The sequence below is a fragment of the Heloderma suspectum genome, chromosome 3, assembly GCF_057233095.1.
Source record: "Heloderma suspectum isolate Gila_16-S chromosome 3, 16-S_ref, whole genome shotgun sequence".
Lineage (NCBI taxonomy): Eukaryota > Metazoa > Chordata > Lepidosauria > Squamata > Helodermatidae > Heloderma > Heloderma suspectum.
This window is the reverse complement of record NC_139460.1, coordinates 59,604,193-59,626,035: the sequence shown is the minus strand read 5'-3', so window position 1 is coordinate 59,626,035 and position 21,843 is coordinate 59,604,193.

Here is a 21,843-nt window from a genome sequence, read left to right as displayed (position 1 = left end):
AAATAAATAAATAAATAAATAAAAATAATTAATTACTTAAACTATTGAAGCAGCCGTGGCTGCCTGTTTGGCACCTCCTGTGCTAGGGCGCCCTCAGCTGAGGGCGCCCACGCTCAAGCGCGTTTCCTTCTCAAAAACAACAACAACTTTGCTGCACCACTTAAGCTTTAATCTCTCGGTCTGGAACGCGTATCCGCTGATTGTGAAGATTGTGTGATAGCTGCCTGTTGCCCGGGGTGCCCACTTGCTTACTTAAGTCTCTGATAGCAGCTAAGCTTAACTTACCTTTTGCATCATGCCTCCCAAGAAGGGCCAAGGTGGTAAGAAAGGTAAGGGGAGGGCCCCTCCCCCCCTCCCCCCCTCCCCAAAAGACCGCTGCCAAGGCCTGATTCTGAGTCTGATGAGGACTCAGACCCGGTATTGTCATCAATTCTTTCTCGTTTGGAAGCTGCTGAGCGTTCATCGGGGATACCTCTCCCTCCCCCTGCCAGGCCCCAAAAACCCTCAGCGGTCCAACCTAAGCGAACGCGGCAGCAGACCCAACGCTCATTGCTTCTTTCTATTTCAGCTCATCTAGACACTATTGAGGCATCCACCTCCTCTTCCTCGGCTCTTCCAGAAGGCACACCGCCTTCAGTGGAGTTCCTCCCTTCTGTGGCCTCATCTTACCTGGGCGCACAAGCAGCAACATCGGTTTTTCCAGCTAGGGATCAGAGCACACCTACGATTGATACAGGTGAGACTGCTTTGGCACCTCAATTCGCATGGCCGGGCATGGGACAAATCACCCCATGGGGTTGGTTGCCGTGGTTTACTCTTCAGGGTGGCCCAGTTCCCCCTCTCTCACTTCCTTCAGTTACTTCAGCCTCCCCAGTTAGTACTCCCCAGTCCGTTGCCTCGGCCTCAACTCTCAGCTCAACTGCTCCGGTGGCTAGCCCACCTAATTCAGTGGGGCCTGGCACTTCATTCCCCTTAGCAGGAGATGCCACCACGTCGGCTCCACCACTGCTCCAGCCTCATCCACCAAGTCGCCTCCGCCAGTGTTTGGCAGGGGCCCGCTGGTTCTTTTCAGGACCCCCTGGCTTCCCTATCTCCTCCTCTCCTAGCCCCACAGTTGTCCTCAGTTGACCCATGTGCCAACTTGAGTAGAGGATCTATGCCCACTGGTGCTACTTCCTCCCCTATTGGTTTTCACTTAACCATTGCCACCAGAGAAAAGATTCTGCAGGGTGAATTTACCGATGTCTTTGCCCTGCTCTTTCGTGAGCCCGAACCCAGCGATAAAGATAGGACCCATGACCGAGATCCTGAGCGGAGCAAAGCCCGCAAAGTGCCTCGCACATGGGCGAACTGGTTGCCAGGTTTTTTAATTTACGCTGGCATCCTCCAATAGAGATTCCCTGAGAGGGCTTGGGTTCTCACCAAATACCTTGAGATAATATACAGGGCTTACACCGAATATGAAGGGAGTGCATGGCTGGCCTTTCGTAGGAGGGCCGCCATTGATCTACTTGGAATGCGGCTTTACACTGGGTTTCAGGATCCCCTTTATGGGTCTGCAAAAGCCGTATTTGACCGGTAACCACCGGTCTGTTCTTAGCATGCGGTGCTTGGTGCAAAACAAAATTAACAAACAAGTTCAGTCAGGTCGGGTCATCGGCCCCTTTCCCTCGCCCCCGCTACCCAACCTGCAGATTTCCCCTTTGGGAATTATCCCCAAGAAATCGCCCCATGAGTTCAGGTTAATTCATGACCTCTCTTTCCCCAAAGGTCAGTCTGTTAACGATGAAATCCCAGATTCCCTGTGTTCGATGCATTACACTTCCTTCGACACTGCGGTAGCCATGATAAGAGCCCTGGGCCGCGGGGCATTGATGGGCAAATATGATATCAAATCCGCTTTTCGCATTTTGCCTATCAATCCTCTGGATTTTGATTTGCTGGGATTTTCCTTCCAGGACAAATTTTACATCGACTGCGCCCTCGCTATGGTAGGGGTGGACGAAAGTCACTTACCTGTCCTCGAAGCTTGTTCGCGGTGGGGGGGAGGCGCTTCTCTGCTCCCCCCGTGAAGTTCAGGCTGGGGGGGAGGCTTCCCGCCTCGCCCGGCCGAAATTCAGGCCGGGGGGGAGGCTTCCCGCCTCACCCGGCCAAAATTCAGGCTGGGGAGGAGGCGCCTCACCTCGCCCGGCTGCGAACTCCAAAGTTTTTTTTTTTTTAAAAAAACGCCCCCATGATAGGCTACGTGACGATTAACGTAGCCTATCACGGCTAGATCTGCAAAGTCAGCCGTGATAGGCTACGTTAATCGTCACGTAGCCTATCACGGGTGACTTTTAAAAAAAGAAGAAGCGCGTACGCAAATGGCGGCCCGCATAGGGAGCCGCCATTCGCGTTCCTTATTTGCTCGCTGTAGTCTACGTAAAGATTTACGTAGACTATGGCGAAAATAAGGGCAACGCAAATAGCGTTGCCCTTATTTTCGCCGTAGTCTACGTAAATCTTTACGTAGACTACAGCGACCAAATAAGGAACGGGAATGGCGGCTCCCTATGGGGGCCGCCATTATCCGTACGTGCTTTTTTTTTTTAAGTCACCCGTGATAGGCTACGTGACGATTAACGTAGCCTATCACGGCTGACTTTGCAGATCTAGCCGTGATAGGCTACGTTAATCGTCATGTAGCCTATCATGGGGGCTTTTTTTTTTTTATTGGAATGGCGGGGGCGGCAGCCGGTCGAAAGACCGGCTGCCGCTCCCGCCCCGCACGAACACCCGTCAAACCACCGGCCGGACCCGCTGCCAGGAGGGACATTCGGCAAAGGTAAGTCCTGTCCCGGGGGGGGGGGTGCGGGGGGGTGCAGAGAATTTCTCCCCAAAACTTGTTCGGGGGGCCGAACACGTTGGCGCTCGGCTCCCCGAAGTTTCCGGGAGAAATTCTCCGCCATCCCTACCCTATGGGATGCTCCATTTCTTGCGCCATGTTTGAAACATTTAGTACCTTTCTGGAATGGGCCATACGGGATAAGATGGGCTGCGGTGATGTGGTTCACTATTTGGATGACTTCTTGTTTGCTGGACCTGGGGACGGCAGTCAGTGCTCTGACCTGATTAAGGCATTCATATCGCTGTCCTCAGATTTAGGTGTCCCTTTGGCACACGAGAAGACAGAGGGCCCAGCTGTTACTTTGACGTTCTTAGGGATCGAGTTCGATACCCTCGCACAGTGTTCTTGTCTCCCTCTTGATAAATTGCTGGTACTTAGGAATAAGATCCAATCCATCTTGCACCTTCATAAAGTCTCCCTTAGAGCCGTCCAAGAGATCGTTGGCCATTTGAACTTTGCTTGTAGGGTAGTGGCCCCTGGCTGCGCATTCCTGCGACGGCTCAGCTGGGCAATGCCGGGTCTTCGACTACCGCATCATTGCACCAGAGTCACCTCTGCTATGCGCATGGACCTGCGGGTATGGCTTAAATTTTTGAGAGACTTTAACGGCATCTCCTTTTGGAGGCGTGAGTTACTTCTACGAGCCGACATGCAGATCCATTCGGATGTGGCTGGCACCTTTGGTTTTGGGCTAATTTGGCGAGACCGGTGGTGCCGGGGCCAGTGGCCAGAGAGCTGGGCTGCCGGCAGTATCTGTCGTGACCTCACCTTCCTGGAATTCTTCCCCATTTACGTGGCTGTACATATTTGGGCAGAATTGATGGCCAACGCTGTCGCTCTTTTTTGGTGTGACAATTTGGCGGTAGTGCACGTCATTAATACTTTACCCTCCAGAAACCAAAGGGTTATGGAGTTAGTTAGAGCATTTACCCTCCAATGCCTACACCACAACATATGGTTCCGCGCCCGCCACGTGCCGGGTCTGGGGAGCCCTGTAGCCGATGCTTTGGCACGAAACCAGATCGACCGGTTCCGTGCATTGGCTCCATGGGCACGTCCGCTGCCAGACCCCATGCCAGACGAACTGTGGGAGATTGGCGCTCTCAAGTCGAACACGCTATCCTGAATTTTATAGCCCCCAGCACTAGAGCTGCCTACGAGAGAGCAGGTAGGGAGTTTAGCACCTTCAGGTGTGGACTGCAGTTGCAGGATGTGTGGCCCTTACCTGTGGACCACTTGTTACAATTCTGTGTACATCTGCATAATAAGGGACTATCTGCTAGGACCATTTCGGGGAAGCTCGCCTCTTTGGCCTTCTGGGCCAAAGTGTGAGGGGTGGAGGACTCCACCTCAGATTTCCGAATTAGGAGGGCTGTGCAAGGCTGGGCATGGATGTCTCCCGCCCCGCCAGATTCCAGGCATCCTTTGTCGCCAGTTATTCTTGTAGGGCTTCGGGCATTGTGGCCCTCCATTTGCTCTTCTCCATATGAAGCCTCCCTCTTTCACACTGCAGCTTTAACAGCCTTTTTTGGGGCCCTCAGGATTTCAGAACTGGTCTGGGCGTCCAAATCCGACACCACCGGGAGGGCCTTGAGGTACTCCGATATCCAGATCCATCTTAGCCTGATTCACCTCCATATTCGACGATCAAAAACTGATCAGTCAGGCAAGGGAGCATTGGTGGCCCTTAACTGGGCCCAGGCCAACGAGTTATGCCCTGTCAGGGCCTTGCAGACTTTCATTGAGCACCGCAGGGTGAGGGAGGGTCCCCTATTTTGCCATGCTGATGGTTCACCACTGACAAAGTTCCAATTTTGGGCAGTCACTAAGTTAGCCTTGACCACACTGGGTCTGGGGCATTATCATTTTGGGACTCACTCATTCCGTATTAGGGCGGCCTCTACGGCAGCTGCCATAGGCTTTTCTTCCAAGCAAGTGAAGGCGGTAGGGAGATGGCACTCCAGGGCCTTCCGCTCTTACATTCGCAAGTTGCCTGATGCTTCATGATGATTCTCTTCGCCTTCCCCAATGTTTTAATTAGATGGGATTCGACCGACGCCGGTACAGGTGCTCATTTGTGGGCACAGTATGGTTTTTTGGGCTGCCCGCAGAGATTCTGCGTCAGCCTTCGGATCCCGGCTGCAGTTTCCCCAACAGGTGGCAATACAACGGCTCGGCCAACAGGGTATGTGATGGGACAGTCTTCTTCCCACACTCTTTCAACGAGGTTTGGTCAGTTTCCTTCCACAGGTCCTGGTGCTGTACCTAGGAGGGAACGACCTGGGCTACAAGCCTGGAAAGGGCTTGATTGAGCAGGCATTGGCTGATCTGCGGACGATCCGACATCGTTGGCCGGGGTAACCATATTATGGTCCTCAATGCTCCCGAGAATCATGTGGAGGGCGCAGAGCAATGCGGCCATGGAACGGGCCCGGCGCAAGGTGAACAGAGAACTGGCACGTGGGTTGTCAGAGCATGGTGACGGTTATATCAACCACCAAGGAATCCACTGGACTAGGAGGGAGCTTTACAGGCAGGACGGCGTCCACCTGTCAGACATAGGCAACGACTTATTTTTGGCCGATCTGCAAAGGGGCCTGCGGGAAGTTCTTCTGTGCAGGTGGGGGGAGTTTCACAAGCAATAGGCTTGTGACTCCTGTGGCGGCTAGGATGGGCAAAACAGGAAAGGGAGTAGGGATGGTGTGCACGCAGAGGCACCTTATGGTGACAGGTGACGTCTGAGGCCCCCCGAACGGGTTGTGCGGCTCGGCGGGGGAATAAGGGTTGCCTGGGAGACCAACCCTACTCACTCACCCAGGTGTTGTGCGGCACCAGGTTGGGGGTGACACCGGAAGGTCTACCTCCCCCAGAAGGGGCAGTCCGGAGGGATGGCAAGATCACCACCACCCCTCAGGCTGGGTGTGTTTTCGCCCTAGAAGTGTCAGCTAGCCGCTGACACAGTTAGATGCCCGTCCTAGTTACCCCTTTGCAAATATTTCAATAAATGTGGCCCAATTTTCAATCCAAGCTTGTTGTCTGCGTCTTCTTTGACCCATCTCCGCTCGCAATAGCTCTTTTTCAAGATGGATTGAAGCTACTTATCAGTAGTCATTTCAAATAATTCTTCCTCCTCTGGAAATGGCAATCTGGCTGCCTGGGAGGTGAACTGCGGCCACAGAGGGGTCAACACAGGCTGCCCTTCCACAGATACATTTTTAGAATTTATTCATGTATTTATTTGAAATATGTCTTGGCTGCCTTTCAGGGCAGAAGCCCTCCCAAGGCGGCTTACAGAGATAATGTCTGATTAGGGTTTATGTGATCTGAGATTATTGGAATTACACACGAAAGAATTCCTTCCAAATTTTTTAAAAAAGGAACCAAAGCAGCAGCAGATCAAGGAAACAGGTACCAGGAATAATGCACAAGGCAAGGGATTCTTTGCATACCATTTGTGCATATCCATTGCAAGGTAGGAGTTTTTTTGCATACCATTTCAAACTCCCAAATGGAATGTTTTCATTGAAAACTGAACTGGACAAAAAAATCAGTGCAGCACTAATGCTGTGTGGTAAACCCAGATGTCTAAACACCCTGAATAAATATCTATTCTGTCCAATTTGATGGGACGTTCCTATTTCTATAGACAATATTATTGTAATTTCCACCCGTCCAACCTAAAAATTACAGAATGGGTAATTTTCTGCACTAGGCTGCTTAACAATTTACATCTAATCTGACAGCTTTAGTGGGAAAATTCTGCAAAACACAGACTTCTGTGGCTCTTATGATTGGGAGATATTGGCACAGCTTTAATAGCTGCTCTGTTAACTAAATGGCATCATCACCATTTGGTATAAATTGCTTTACAGGGCTTGCCAAAAACCCATCACATTCTTGAGAAGTGTTACTGTTCTTAAAATGGTCATATCAACCAAACTATTTGATGTTTTGTTACTTTTGGCAAAGGAACTGCCAGACCATCAGGTTGCTGTCAAAATCAATCAGCAGGTTTTTATTTTATTTAATATAAAATTATATGGTAGTATGTACAATGATCTTTTTATATAGATAGATTGATTGATTGACCATTATATTGTACTACCAAATAACAGGGGAGAATTCTTTTTTTGTATTTGTGCTGCACCTACATGGATGAATTACTGATCTCTCAAAGCTGGATCTGAACTCTGTATTGATTTTTTTTTTTTTTTACAGATGTCCTCAAGCTCGCCTGGTTATAATGACACATATGGAGAGCCTGTTCTTCCCAAGACATATGGTCACTAGTAAATCCAAGGACACTGTGTTCTTGTGGATCTGCAAGAATTCATCATTACTGGCATCATACATCTTATTGCTCCAGGGAAAGTAGTCACCATTCTTGCCGAAGGACATTTCCTTGTTCTTAATTTAACATATGCTGTCCAAGGAAGGGGAAAAGTGTCCTTGAAAAATTAGGTTCCATTTTCTTTGGCTACTATTCATTTTTTAGCTTAGTTTTTCTGTGTGGCTTATAAGAGCATGAATCTAACACTCAGCAATGTGAAACCTTGCCACTATACGTGTGTGTGTGTGTGTGTGTGTATGATTGCTTAAATGCTGCATAATATTTAGAGATATTTTTAAATATGGTAAGTGGTATATAAATCTATTAAAGAATAATGATAATGAATAATAACACCAAGTGCTCAAATTCAGTCCAGGGCTAAAAAAAAAACATAAAAGGCAACAGATTTCTAAATGCTGGCAAGAAATGTAGGACTTAGGATGGAAAATATTGTTTAGGATTTCTGCTGAACCTTATCTATCTAGCATGAAAATTCTATCTATAGAAACTGGGCGGATTGGGCGGGGGGGGGGGAAGAGTTCGCCATTAACCAGAAACTTGTGTAAAAGTGTAGCAGCACAATTAGCTCAACTATACTATTTTGAATCCTAACGAATAATAACGAATGCTCTGTGTACTAAAAGGGGCTCCTTCAATTCATAGTGGGTGCCCAGATCCAGTGGAGGCTTCCTATGAGAGAAAGGGGATGGAGTGGAAACTTTTGCCAGTTTCCCCATCCCAGCAGTGTCCAGCACCACCTCCCATAATATTCTGGAGGGTTCCCCTACCCTCCAGGAAGTGGCACTGGGGCTTCAAGGGAAGAGGGAATCAGAGGAAATTGATACTTTCTCTAGCACCAGTGAAACTCCCCTGAGCACAAGTCTGGATCTGACCTAATGGGGATCCAAAATAATAAAAACTGACTGCAGATTGATTGAAACCATAAAAATAGCTTAGTTTCTGTAGTTCTAATCTTTCAACAATTGGCCCCCCTTATCCCCCCCCCCCGGTAGGCAACCATTTATCAAAAGGAACTAAAAAAAAAAAAACGCACACAAGGCATTTCAAACTGTGGCAGTTTTCACTGGAAGTTAGGCTCCTACAGTCTAGGAATTGAGACCAGTTAATGAACATGAGTAGCCTCAATCTCAATTAGCATTCTCGTTGGCCTGAAAGAAATGTGATTATTTCTCCTGCCAGATTGTTAGGACCCATAAGCAGGAGGCTGCCCTTTCACATGTTCTCCTGCATGGTAAGCAGCTTTTTCTATCAGCTGCATTGCTGTGCCAGAGCTCTCTGTAACAGCAGGCAGCCCCACTCACACCAAGATTGTTCTTTAAGCCTCCTCTTTCTCCTTTTGTAGTACTTACGTATATTTTGGGGAGATAAAGTGGTTGAACACAGAGAGGACAGAGTGAACCCACATACCACTGAGGAGGGGGAGACTCACTGTAAACAAGGCTCTCGCTGCTAATAAAGGTATCATCAATGTGAAATGACAAGGGCTGACATTTTTTGGCAATCCACTTCTCAGCTTCCAGCAACAGAACTGTAGTCCTCCTTGGCTGCTTTCCTAGTAAACTGCAGGTGGATGCGAGGCTAAAGTTGTGCCATTACAAATTTTCATCTCTTAGATCAAAATGGACAAGGAGAACTTCAGGTGTGCAATATTAATTGCTGCATTTATCTTTCTAGTCATTTAATAATTGCCTCTAATGATGCTACCATATAGCTACAACCTTATAATGCTCTGAAAGCATTTGCATCATGCATTCATATGTTCTCAGTATTCATTTATATACAATATTTGTGAAATAGATACTATTGTTTATTGACTAGATTTGTATCCTGCCCTTCTAAAGAGGTCACAGTGGCAAAAAGGAGATTAACCCAATTTATTCTCACAGCAGCCCAGTCCGATACAATAGGATAGGCCAAGAGATAGTAACTCACCCAAGGTCACCTTCATGGCTGAGCATGTGCACCTAGACCTCTAACTGACAGACATGAACACCTACTCCGCACGTGGAAAAGGGTAGAAAGATCATGAGAATTGAATGCTCACATGTAGAAAATGCATTACAAGCGGAGATGGGGTAATGAAGAGACGGACAACAAAGAATGGATTGAAATTGGGCCACTTTATTGAAATATCTGCAAAGGGGAAACCTAGGATGGGCCCTGACTGTTCCAGAGGCTAGCTGGCACTTTTTATGGGTGAAAACATGCCCAGCCTGAGGGGTGGCATGTCAGCCTCGCTGCCCCTCTGGACTGCCCCTTATGGGGGAAGTAGACCTTCCCCTGTCACCCACTCCCGGGCTGCCAAGCTCCTGGGTGAGTGAGATAAGTTGGTCTCCCAGGCAACCCTTATCCCTCCGCCGAGCTGTAGAACCTGTTCGGGAGGCGTCAGGCATCACCTGTCACCATAAGGTGCCTCTGAATGCTCACCATCCCTAATCTCATTCTCCTTTGCCCGTCCTAGCTGCCACTGGGAGTGACAAGCCTAAAACTCCCCCCACCTGCACAGAAGAACTTCCCACAGGCCGCTTTGCAGATCAGACAGGAATATGTCATTCCCTGCATCAGACAGGTGCATGCTGTCCTGTCTGTATAGCTCCCTCCTTGTCTACTTGATTTCCTGATGAGTGATGATCCCATCACCATGTTCGTATAGCCCCCAGGTAATTTCTCTGTTGACTTTCCACTGAGCCATATCGATAGCTCAATTATTCTGAGCATTCCAATTAATTCTTGAAAGCATGCAGGACCGTAGGATGGACACCTCCGGCCAATTGTGCCGGATCACCTGGAAATCGGCCAAGGCCTGCTCCATCAGGTCCCTGCCTTTAACATGCCCAAGTTGTTCCCTCTAGATGCAGCACCAAAACCTGTGGGGGAAGACCAACCAAACTTCAATAGAATAGCGTGGGAAGGAGACCCTCGACCACATGCCACATCTACCAAGCCATTGAAGAGTAGCATGCCAAAACAGTCCAAGCTGTGATCCGCAGCCAGATGTGGAAGCTCTCTGAGTGGCCCCGAACACCATACTGTGCCCGCATATGAGCACCCGACCCAGCACACGTCCATTCCATTGATCTAAGGAAATAAAAACATTAAGGACAGGAAAAGAGGTGTCGTATCACGAATTGGCAGTCAAACCCCACAAGTATGTCCAGAAGGCCCTGGAGCTCCATCTGCCCACTGCCTTCACCTGATCATGCAAAAAAACCAAAGAAGCAGCTGTGGAAGCAGCTCCAATATGGAAGGAATGCGTCCCAAATCAGAAATTACCCAGGCCGAGGGCACACAGTGCTGATTTAGTAATGGTCCAGAACTGAAATTTGGTCAACGGGGAACCATCAGAGTGACAAAATAACAGCCCATCCGCTGACCCACATTGACCCAGAAAAACCACTAATGCCCTAACAGGGCATAGCTCCTCAATATGAGCTTGACAGAGGGACACCATCATGCCCTTGTCCCACTGGTCAGTCTTGGATCTCCGGATCCGGAGATGGACAATATCCAGATGGGCCTGTGTGTCAGAATATTTCGGGGCCCTCCCTGATGTATCCCTTTTGGATGCCCAGACTAATTCAGAAATCCTAAAGGCCCTGAAGAAAACCTTTAAGGCCGCCGTGTGGAACAGTGCAGCCTTGTAGCGTGAGGTGCAAATGGATGTCCACAGTCTACGGAGACCCAAAAGGGTATCAGGAGGAAGGGGGTGCCTAGAGTCGACCAGTGCAGGCAACATTCTAGCCCAGCCCTGAACAGCACGTCGTTCCCTAAAATCTGCTGTGGAATCACATACACCCTTAATTTTAGACCAAAAGGGCAATATGGCCAGCTTACCGCTTATGGTCCTGACCAAGAGTCCCCTGTTCCTAAAGTACATGCAGAATTGCAAGAGGTGATCCACTGGGATGGGCCATGAGTGCTGTAACTGTAGTTTGCTTGGGAAGGCAAGGAACTTCTACCTGCTTTGTTGTAGGCGACTCTAGTGCTTGGAGCCATGGAGTTCATCATGGCATGCTTGGCTTCATTCCGCCAATCTCCCATAGTGCAGCAGGCATGGGGTCTGGCAGTGATGAGCCCATGGGGCCAACTCCCAGAACCTGTTAATCTGGTTACGCAACAAAGCATCAACAATTGTATTGTCCAAGCCGGGCACGTGCCGGGCATGTGCCGGGCATGGAACCAGATATTATGTCTCAGGCAATGAAGCGTAAATGCTCTTACCAACGACATAACCCTATGGTTTCTGGAGGACAGCATATTAATGACGTGAACAGTGGCCAGGTTGTCACGCCACAGGAGAATCATGGAATTGGCCATTTGGTCAGCCCAAAGGTGTACAGCTACATAAATGGGGAAGAACTCCAAGAAGGTAAGATCCTTGCAGATCCTGGCTGCCATTAGGGATGTACGAAAGTCCCTTACCTGAACCCGAAAGTTGATTCGCAGTGGGGTGGAGGTGCTCCGTCCCTCCCACCGAAATTCTGGCCGGGGGAGAGGCGCCCCGTCCCTCTTGCTGTGAATCCTGTCCTGCCAGGACGCAAATGGCGGTGGCTGTAGCCGCTGCCGTTTGCGTCCCTGTAGTCAGCCGTGATAGGCTACGTAAATGTTTACGTAGCCTATCACGGCTGAGTGGAAAAAAAAAAACTGCTCGTACGCAAATGGCGGCGCCCATGGGCGCCACCATTTGCGTTCCCTATTTTGGCACGTGTAGTCTACGTAAACATTTACATAAATGTTTACGTAGACTAAATGTGCCAAAATAGGGAACGCAAATGGTGGCGCCCATGGGCGCCACCATTTGCATACGCGCGGGTTGTGTTTTTTTTCCACTCAGCCATGATAGGCTACGTAAACATTTACGTAGCCTATCACGGTGTTTTTTAAAAATCTAGCCGTGATAGGCTACGTAAATCTTTACGTAGCCTATCACGTTTTTTTTTTAACTTGGAAATGGCGGCGGAAGACCGGCCGTCACAGCCGCTGCCGCTGCACCGCTGCTGGAGCCGCCACCGCCAGGGACATTTGCACAAGGTAAGTCCCCTCCCGGGGGGGTGGGGGGCAGACCATTTCTCCACCAATTTCGGGGGGCCGAATGCGCTGGCATTCGGCCTCCCCGAGATTCGTGGAGAAATTCTCCGACATCCCTAGCTGCTGTCCAGCTCTCGGGCCACCACCCAAAGCAGCACTGGTCCAGCCATATGACACCAACACCCAGCACCCCAGCAGCATCGGAATGTATCTGAAGGTCAGCTTTGAGGAGCAACTCACACCTCCAAAAGGAGACACAATTAAATTCCTGTAAAAAGTGAAGCCAGACCCCCATATCCAAATCCATAGCAGAAGTGACCCTGGTTCAGTGATGGGGCTGTCGTAATCCTTGCATTGCCCAACATAGCTGTCGCAAGAAGGCCCGGCCAGGATCAACTACTTTACAAGCAAAATTTACATGCCCTACTACCTCTTGCAATGCCTGCAAGGAAACCTTACAAGAATGCATGATTGCCAGGAGTTTCAGACTCAGGACAGTAAGTTTGTCTTTAGGAATCCTGCAACATTGATTGAGGGTATCCAACTCAATCCCTAAGAATGTTAAGACAGCAGACAGGTCCTCTGTTTTCTCATGTGCCAATGGGTAGGGATGTACAAAAGTCACTTACCTTTTGGCAGCTTGGCTTCGCGGTGGGGGGGAGGCGCTTCGCTTCTCCCCCCGAAGTTCAGGCAAGGGAGGGAGGCATCCTGCCTCGCCCGGCCAAAATTCAGGCTGGGGGGGAGGCGCCCCGCCTCACCCGGCCAAAATTCAGGCCAGGGAGAAGCGCCCCGTCTCCCTGGCCGCGAAACAAAAAGTGAAAAACAAAAAACTAAAAACCCCGTGATAGGCTACGTAACGATTAACGTAGTCTATCACGGCTAGATTTCCAAAGTCAGCCATGATAGGCTACGTTAATCGTCATGTAGCCTATCACGGGTGACTTTGGGGGAAAAAAAAAAGCGCGTATGCAAATGGCGGCGGCCCATGGGCGCCGCCATTTGTGTTCCTTATTTTGGCACGTCTAGTCTACATAAAGATTTATGTAGACTACAGTGAAAATAAGGGCAACGCTTATGGGCCACCGCCATTTGCGTACGCGCTTTTTTTTTTCCCCCAAATTCACCCGTGATAGGCTACGTGACGATTAACGTAGCCTATCACGGCTGACTTTGGAAATCTAGCCGTGATACGTTAATCGTTACGTAGCCTATCACGGGTTTGTTTGTTTTTTTACTTTATTTTGTAATGGCAGTGGTGGCAGCCGGTCGGAAGACCAGCTGCTGCCCCCACCCCCGCTGAACCGCCGCCGAACCGCCGCCGGGACCCGCCACTGAGAGGGACATTCGCAGGAGGTAAGTCCCATCCCGGGGGGGCGGGGGGGCTGAGAATTTCACCGCCAATTTTGGGGGGCCGAATGCGTTGGCATTCGGCCTCAACGAGATTCGTGGAGAAATTCTCAGAAATTCTCCGCCATCCCTACCAATGGGTAGGGATGTTGGAGAATTCTGCCATGGACTGCAGTGAGGCCGGATTCTAAAGAATGGAGTCCGTGGCAGAATGGGGCAATCCCCCCCGCCACCCCGCGGAATCCCCCAGGACAGAGCCTAACTGGCAGCGGCGGCAGCTCCAGCAGAGGTTCTGGTTTGTCTTCCAGCCGCTGCCGGGCTTCAGCCGCAAATGGTGGCCGCTACGCCGGCCGCCATTTGCGTCCCTGCCAAGCTGTGATAGGCTACGTAAGTATCTACGTAGCCTATCACAGCAAAAGGCAGGGATGCAAATGGTGTAGCGCAAATGACCTTGCCACGGAGCCAGATGAGCAGGATTCCGAGGGGAGGGATGGATCACCTCCCCCCCCCATGGATGCCCCTGAGTGGAGCATGGTAAGGGATTCATACATCCCTACCAATGGGACACAGAGCTCATCCGATAGGGAAGCAAAGGCCAGCATCAAGTCGGTGCATTGAGTGGAATCTTTGGGCCCGGCAAACAAGAAGTAGTCCAAATAATGGACCACACTCTGCACACCTGTCTTGTCTCTCATAGCCCATTCCAGAAAGGTGCTGAACTTCTCAAACATGGCGCAAGAGATGGAACACCCCATAGGGAGGGCCCTGTCAAAATAGAACCTACCTTGGAAATAGAACCCCAAAAGGTTGAAATCCAATGGGTTGATGGGCAAAATGTGAAAGGCAGATTTTATATCGCATTTCCCCATCAGGGCCCCTTTGACCCCCGGACCATAGAAATAGATGTATCAAAAGAGGTGTAGCGCACTGAACACAGATGATCAGGGATTTCATCATTAACTGACCCACCTTTGGGGTAGGGATGTTGGAGAATTTCACCACGGATTCCAGGGAGGCCGAATGCCAGCACATTCGGCCCCTAGGAATCCATGGTGAAACGAAGCCACCCACCCCACCACCCCACGAAATGGGCCCCGAATGGCGCCTACCTTTGTTGGCCGTTCCGGTGCTCCACGAATGGCGGCCGCGTCTGCGGCCGCCATTTGCCTCTTTCAAAAGGCTGTGATAGGCTACATAAGTATTTACGCAGCCTATCACGGCTAACACAGGGATGCCATTTGCGTCTCTGCGGAGGCTGTGATAGGCTACGTAAATATGTACGTAGCCTATCATGGCAATAAGAAGGAATGCAAATGGCGGCCGCCGTAGCCGCCACCATTTGCATCCATGTCTTTAGCCATGATAGGCTACGTATATTTTTAGGCAGCCTATCACGGCAAAAGACAGGGGTGCATATGGCATAGTGGCCGCCATTTGCGGCCCTGTCTTTTGCCATGATAGGCTACGTAAATATATACGTAGCCTATCACAGCTAAAAACACGCTACGGCAGCCACCATTTGCTTCCCTGTGCAGCCCAGTGGCTGGATGTCTGGCTGCGGGTGGCCCCAGCTGACGGCTCTGTGGAGTTGCCGCAGAGCGGAGCCAGCCGGGGAGGATTCCAGGGGGGGCAGAGCACCTCCCCCCCACTGCCCTGTGTGGAGCCAGGTAAAAGTTTTGTACATCCCTACTTTGGGGAAGGAGAGGTTATGAATAAACCTGAACTCCCCAGAGAATTTCTTCAGTACGATACCCAGGGGAGAAACCCGCAAGTTGGGTATCGGGTGTGTGTGGAAAAAGGGCCAATAACCCTGCCCACTAGCACTTTCTTGTCAATTTCGTCCCGTACCAACTGCTGCATGGCCAGGATGGATTTCTGGTTTCTAGAAAATTGCGCCTTATGCTGACCCTGGAAAGGAATCCTAAAACCATGCATGAAGCCCCGCTTGAGGTAGATGGCATCCTCCTTGCACAGGTAGCATCACAACAGCTGTCAAAGGGGCCCAATCTTAACTGAGCTGGGCCTGTTTGGGAGGGAGCTGTTGCCCGCCACTGGATTTCCTACCACCCTATCCATCCTGCAACGGCCCACGGCAGCCCCTGACTCTAGGGCAAGAAGTGCAGGGGTGCTGTCCGCCATAGACAGAACACTCATGGCAGAACCTACACAGATTCTGAGAGTAGGAACCCTTGGAGCTGTATTCCCAGCACAGCCAGCAGTGTTGAACCACCAGCCCTGCAAGTGGCCAGGAGGCCGATGCGGGCGTTTGTTTGGCCAAGGCATGACCACTGTCAGATCTGTTGCCAAAACCTGGCCCAGATGGAGTCATAAATTGGAGCCAGAGGTCCTGCTCCTTCAGATTCCAATGCATGGATGGGTCAATGGTGGCCCTTCGGCGGAAGGCCTCATCATAGGCCAGCCAAGCCCCACCCTCATACTCAGTGTACGCCCTGTAAATGTTGTCAATGTATTTGGTGAGGATCCACCCTTGTTCTGGGAATCTTTGCTGCATGATTCCAGCGTAAATCAAAAAACCTGGCAGCCAGTTTGCCCAGGTGCATGCCATCTTCCCCCACCCCTTGCTTTGCTCTGGCTCTTTACCCCTAGATTTTTCCTTGTCAGTGTATGCCAGTTCACGAAATAACAAGGAAAAAAGTCAATAAATTCCCCCATGAGAATCTTCTCCCTAGTGGCCAGAGTAGGGATGTATGGATCCTCTTACCTCACGTCCATGGGGGGGGGGGTCTGCCAGGGGAGGAGGTGACCCATACCTCCCCCCTAGAATCCGAGCTGGCCGGCTCCGTCCTGGCTCCTACAGTGCTCTCTGGATGCAAATGTCCCTGTTTTTTCATGTGATAGGCTACAGAAGTATCTACGTAAATAGAGATGCGTAGCCTATTGCAAGGAAAAACGGGGATGCAAACGGTGTAGTGGACGCCATTTGCATCTGACCACTTACTTCCGGGTTCCACAGAGACAGTGGAATGGATGGAACCAGCTGGGGGCGGATATTTGGTCCAGAGAGGCACAGGTAAGTGCGTTCATTCTACTGCGGACTTTGGGGGGCTGAATTCACTGGAATTCGGCCTCATTGGAGTCCGCGGCGGATTCCGCAGACATCCCTAGGCCAGAGTCAGGTGAAAGCCTATCAGTGAAGAAGTAGCCCCAGTGGCCATTTCACCCCTCCCAAATTAGCATATGGGTCTGCCGTTACCAACAGAGGGTCTGCCTGTACTGGCTAAGGCGAGGGCAATGGATCCTGGGTAGGACCCGCAGGTCCCTGCCACACGCGTGCGCAAGCGGCAGTAGCCGTCAAGAGCTGCTATGAGCTTGCCCCTGGTGCAGCTGTAGATGGTGGGGCCACTGGCCTAAAAATGGGGGAAATGGTATTCCCAGAGCAAGGTGGGGGTCGCTCACTCACCCATAGCTATAGGGGAACCCACAGCAGGAGACGTTGCTGTGGCTGGTGCTGGGGACACCATCATCTTGGGCAGGGTAGATGTAGGAGTCTCCTTCAGGGGTCTTGGGCCCCTTTTGTTTATGGTAAGCTGCCCTACAGGCGGTGAGGGAAAAGGCCAACACTGGGCAGTGAGACAAGGAAACCATTCCCAAGGCCCTAGAGGTCCCCAGCCTGGCCAGGTGGGATTAGGGATGGACAGAACACTTACTTTCTGTTCCTTTCTGTTTCCGCTGGGGGGGAGGCGCTCTGTCCCTCCCACCGGAATCCTCGACGGGGGGGGAGGCGATCCAGTCCTCCCCCCTGGAATCCTGCCCGGCCGGCTCTGCTCCGTGGCCAAGCTGCGGAGCCGCCAGTGGGCACCGGCCGCCCACAGCTGGACATCCAGCCACTGGGCAGCCCTGCAGGGACACAAATGGCAGCTGTCGTAGCCGCCGCCATTTGCGTCCCTGTATTTAGCCTAGGGATATCAGAGAATTCCACGACGGATCCCAGTGAGGCCAAATGCCAGTGCATTCGGCCCCCTGAAATCTATTGCGGAACAAAGTCCCCACCGCCCCCAACCCACAAAAGGTGCGCAAAACGGAGCACTTACCTGCTCCCATCCACGCTGCTTTGCGAATGGCAGCTTCCTCCTCTTCATAGCCGTGATAGGCTACGTAAATACTTACGTAGCCTATCACGGCTAATGCAGGGATGCCATTTCCGTCCCTGCGGAGGCCGTGATAGGCTACGTAAGTATTTATGTAGCCTATCACGGTGGGGGGGGGGAACCCCAGCGTACTCAAATGGCGGTGGCTACCGCCATTTGCATATCCTGGTTCCCCCCCCCCACCATGATAGGCTACATAAGTATTTACATAGCCTATCACGGCAGGGGGGAAAAAAACCCAGAGTACGCAAATGGCAGCAGCTACCGCCATTTGCGTATGCTGGGGGTTTCCCCCCTGCTGTGATAGGCTACGTAAATATTTACATAGCCCATCACAGCTCAATACAGGGATGCAAATGGCGGTGGCTACGACAACCGCCATTTGCGTCCCTGCAGGGCTGCCCAGCAGCAGGATGTCCGGCTGCAGGCAGCCGGAGCCAGCCGGCGGCTCTGCGGCTTGGCTGCGGAGCGGAGCCAGCCAGGCAGGATTCCGGGGGGAGAGACAGAGTGCCTCCCCCCCCACTGCAGATTGCCTGACGCGGAGCCAGGTAGGTGCTCCGTACATCCCTAATGTAGCCGTGATAGGCTATGTAAATATTTATGTAGCCTATCACGGCAGGGGGGAAAAAAACCAGCATACTCAAATGGCAGTAGCCGCCGCCATTTGCGTGCGCTGGGTTTTTTCCCTCTGCTGTGATAGGCTACGTAAATACTTACGTAGCCTATCATAGCCTCCACAGGGACGCAAATGGCTATGAAGAGGAAGCAAATGGCGGCCACAGGACGGCCGCCTTTTGCAAAGCAGCGCAGATGGGAGCAGGTAAGTGCTCCGTTTCGCATGCCTTTCATGGGGTGGGGGCGGCGGGGACTTCATCCCGCGCTCCTTTCGTGGGTTGGGGGGGCAGGGGCTTCGTTCCACGATGGATTTCAGGGGCCGAATGCACTGGCATTCGGCCTCACCAAGATCCATCGCGGAATTCTCTGACATCCCTTGGTGGGATGAGGTGCAGCAGTTGACTCACCTGCATCCGGGGCAGCAGAACCTGGGTTCCCTGATGCCATGGCGGGTGATGTTTCCCCCACTGCCGCTGCCTGTGATGTTGCCAAAGTGTGCACTTTTTCAGGCTGATGATCCGCACTGGGGCGAGCTAAAGCAGGGGTGTAAGATGCCTCGATGGCGTCTAAATGCGCTGAAATAGAAAGTAAGTCTGTTGCCTTGTTTGTTTGGGCTGCAAAGCGCTGGTCTTGCTTGGCCCATCAGGGGTGGGAAGAACAATCCCTGTGCCCTGTTCTATGGCATCCAGGCATGCCAGGATCATAGCCAAATCCGGACCCACCTCTTCTTCGGAAGAAAAATCAAGCCTACCCTGTATCCTCTCTGCGGGGGGCCAGGGGGGCCTACCCTTGCCTTTTTTGCTGCCTTGCCCTTTTTTAGGAGGCATGATGCCAATTAATAAGGAAAGCGTAAAAGGAAGAGGATCCCAGAGAGCTCCCAGGCAATGTCAGCTACTCAAAATAACTGCCAAAGAGGCCTGAAAAGAAATTGGCTTACAAAAGGATGTGATAACTGGCTGAACTAGGTCCTACTGAGTCCCAGGCCCCAGTGCCAGCAAACCGCACCCGGGACAAAAACGCCGCCAGGGCCTAGGGGCCCCTAATTGCGGCAGAACCTATGGAGGCTCAAAAGGCCAGACACCCCCAAAAGGACCTGCCTCACGGGATTGCCCCCCCTCAGGGCCCTTATAGCCAAACCTTAAGCCTCAAGTCCCTGGAAGAACATCGCCTGTGGGGCCGCGTCCGTGGCAGACTGCCGAAGAAGAAATGGGGCTGCCGTTAAGATGGTCTGTCCCAAGGCTGCTGGCAGTGAGTGAAGGAGTGGTCTGCCTGGTACAGGAGAGGCTGCCCTGCCACCATGCTGGCCAGCTTGCTGCCACAGCCACGGTAAAAACTCAGGCCGCCCACAGCTAGGGATGGATGGTACACTTACCTTCCGTTCCATTCTGTTTCCTCTGGGGGGGGAGGTGCTCCGTCCCTCCCCCCGGGATCCTCGACAGCGGGGAGGTGATCCAGTCCTCCCCCCCAGAATCCTGCCCAGCCACCCGCAGCCAGACATCCGGCCGCTGGGCAGCCCTGCAGGGATGCAAATGGCGGCTGTCGTAGCTGCCATCATTTGCATCCTTGTATTTAGCTGTGATAGGCTACGTAAATATTTACATAGCCTATCACAGCAGGGGGGGGGGAAACAGCATATGCAAATGGGGGTAGCCGCCGCCATTTGCGTACACTGGGGTTTCCCCCCCCTGCTGTGATAGGCTAAGTAAATACTTACATATCCTATCATGGCCTCTGCAAGGACGCAAATGGTGTCCCTGCATTAGCCGTGATAGGCTACGTAAGTATTTACGTAGCCTATCACGGCTACGAAGAGGAAGCGAATGGTGGCCGCAGGATGGCCGCCATTCGCAAAGCAGCACGGACGGGAGGAAGTAAGTGCTCCGTTTCACGTGCCTTTTGTGGGTTGGGGGTGGCAGGGACTTCGCCCCGTGGGCCTTTTGTGGGTTGGAGGAGCGGGGGCTTCGTTCCACGATGGATTTTGGGGGGCCGAATGCACTGGCATTCGGCCTCACCGAGATCCATCACAGAATTCTCTGACATCCCTACCCATAGCCCAAAAGGGTTAGCTAGCTGCTGCCAAGGACAGAAGACATGTGCCTCCGATCGGGCTGCCACAGATCGGGCTGCTGCAGGAGCAGCCTCTCCACTCGGTGGCTGTGGAGCGTGTGCTGGACTTCTAGTAACCATGCGAGCGAGAGACTGCTTGGGGAGGGCACAGAGCATAAAAGAGGCTTCACCGGCCCCTCCCCTTTGGAGTGGTACCACAGGGGATGCCCAATGGCATCTCGCGACATCTCTTCAACCCACCCACCTGCAACAGGCCTCCCACAGCCAGGCAAGCCGGATGTGGGGGTGGGGCATTTGTGTAGTCTCCCTTTCACACTGGGGTTGTACATGTGTAAAACAGCTCTCCCTAGGAATGTTGGAGTAGGGATGGCCAAGAAATCCACCACAGACTCCTCCTGGACTACTCCCCCCCCCCCGAAATCCTCTCTGGATGGAACCTACCTGCTGCCGGCCAGTCCAGGTCCATCCGCTGCTGCCATCCATCCACTGCCCAGGACTGCGGCCGCAAATGGTATCCAGCGTAAGGGACGCCATTAGCATCCCTGTTCTTGTCAGTGATAGGCTACATAAATATTATGTAGCCTATCACCAAAAAGAGCAGGGACGCAAATGGCATCCCCTACGCCGGATGCCATTTGCGGCTAGGGATGTTGGAGAATTCTGCCACAGACCCCAGTGAGGCTAGATTCTTTAGAATCCAGCTGCCTGGAGTCTGTGGCAGAACGGACTACCCCCCGCCACCCGCTGAAATCCCCCCTGGAACGGACCTACCTGGTGGTGGCGGCGACTCCAGCTGTGACTCCGGTGGAGGCTCCGGTGGTGGCGGCTCCAGCAGCGGCTCCGGATCGTCTTCCAGCCACTGCCGGGCTGCTGTGGCCGCAAATGATGGCCATCATAGCAGCCGCCATTTGCGTCCCTGCCAAGCCGTGGGCTATGTAAGTATCTATGTAGCCTATCACGGCAAAAGGCAGGGATGCAAATGGCGTAGCGGCTGCCATTTGCTTCCCTGCCTTTTGCCATGATAGGCTACGTAGATACTTACGTAGCCTATCACAGCTTGGCAGGGACACAAATGGTGGCAGGCATAGCGGTCGCCATTTGTGGCTGTAGCTCAGCTGCAGCTGGATGTCCGGCTGCGGCCGGCCCCGGCTGGCAGCACTGTGGCCTTGCCGTGGAGTGGAGCTGGCCAGGGAGGATTCCAGGGTGGAGGGACGGATCGCCTCCCCCCCCCACTGGGGACTGCCAGCCAGAATGGGGTAAATATTTCGCACACCCCTATTTGCAGCCGCAGCCTCACCATGGAGCGGAGCCATCCAGGCTGAATTCCAGGGGGAGGGACAGATTGCCTTCCCCTCCCACGGACGCCCCCAACTGGAATAGTAAGTGGGTTTTGTACACCCCTACATTGGAGAATGTTGTTCGGTCTGCTAGGGATGTAC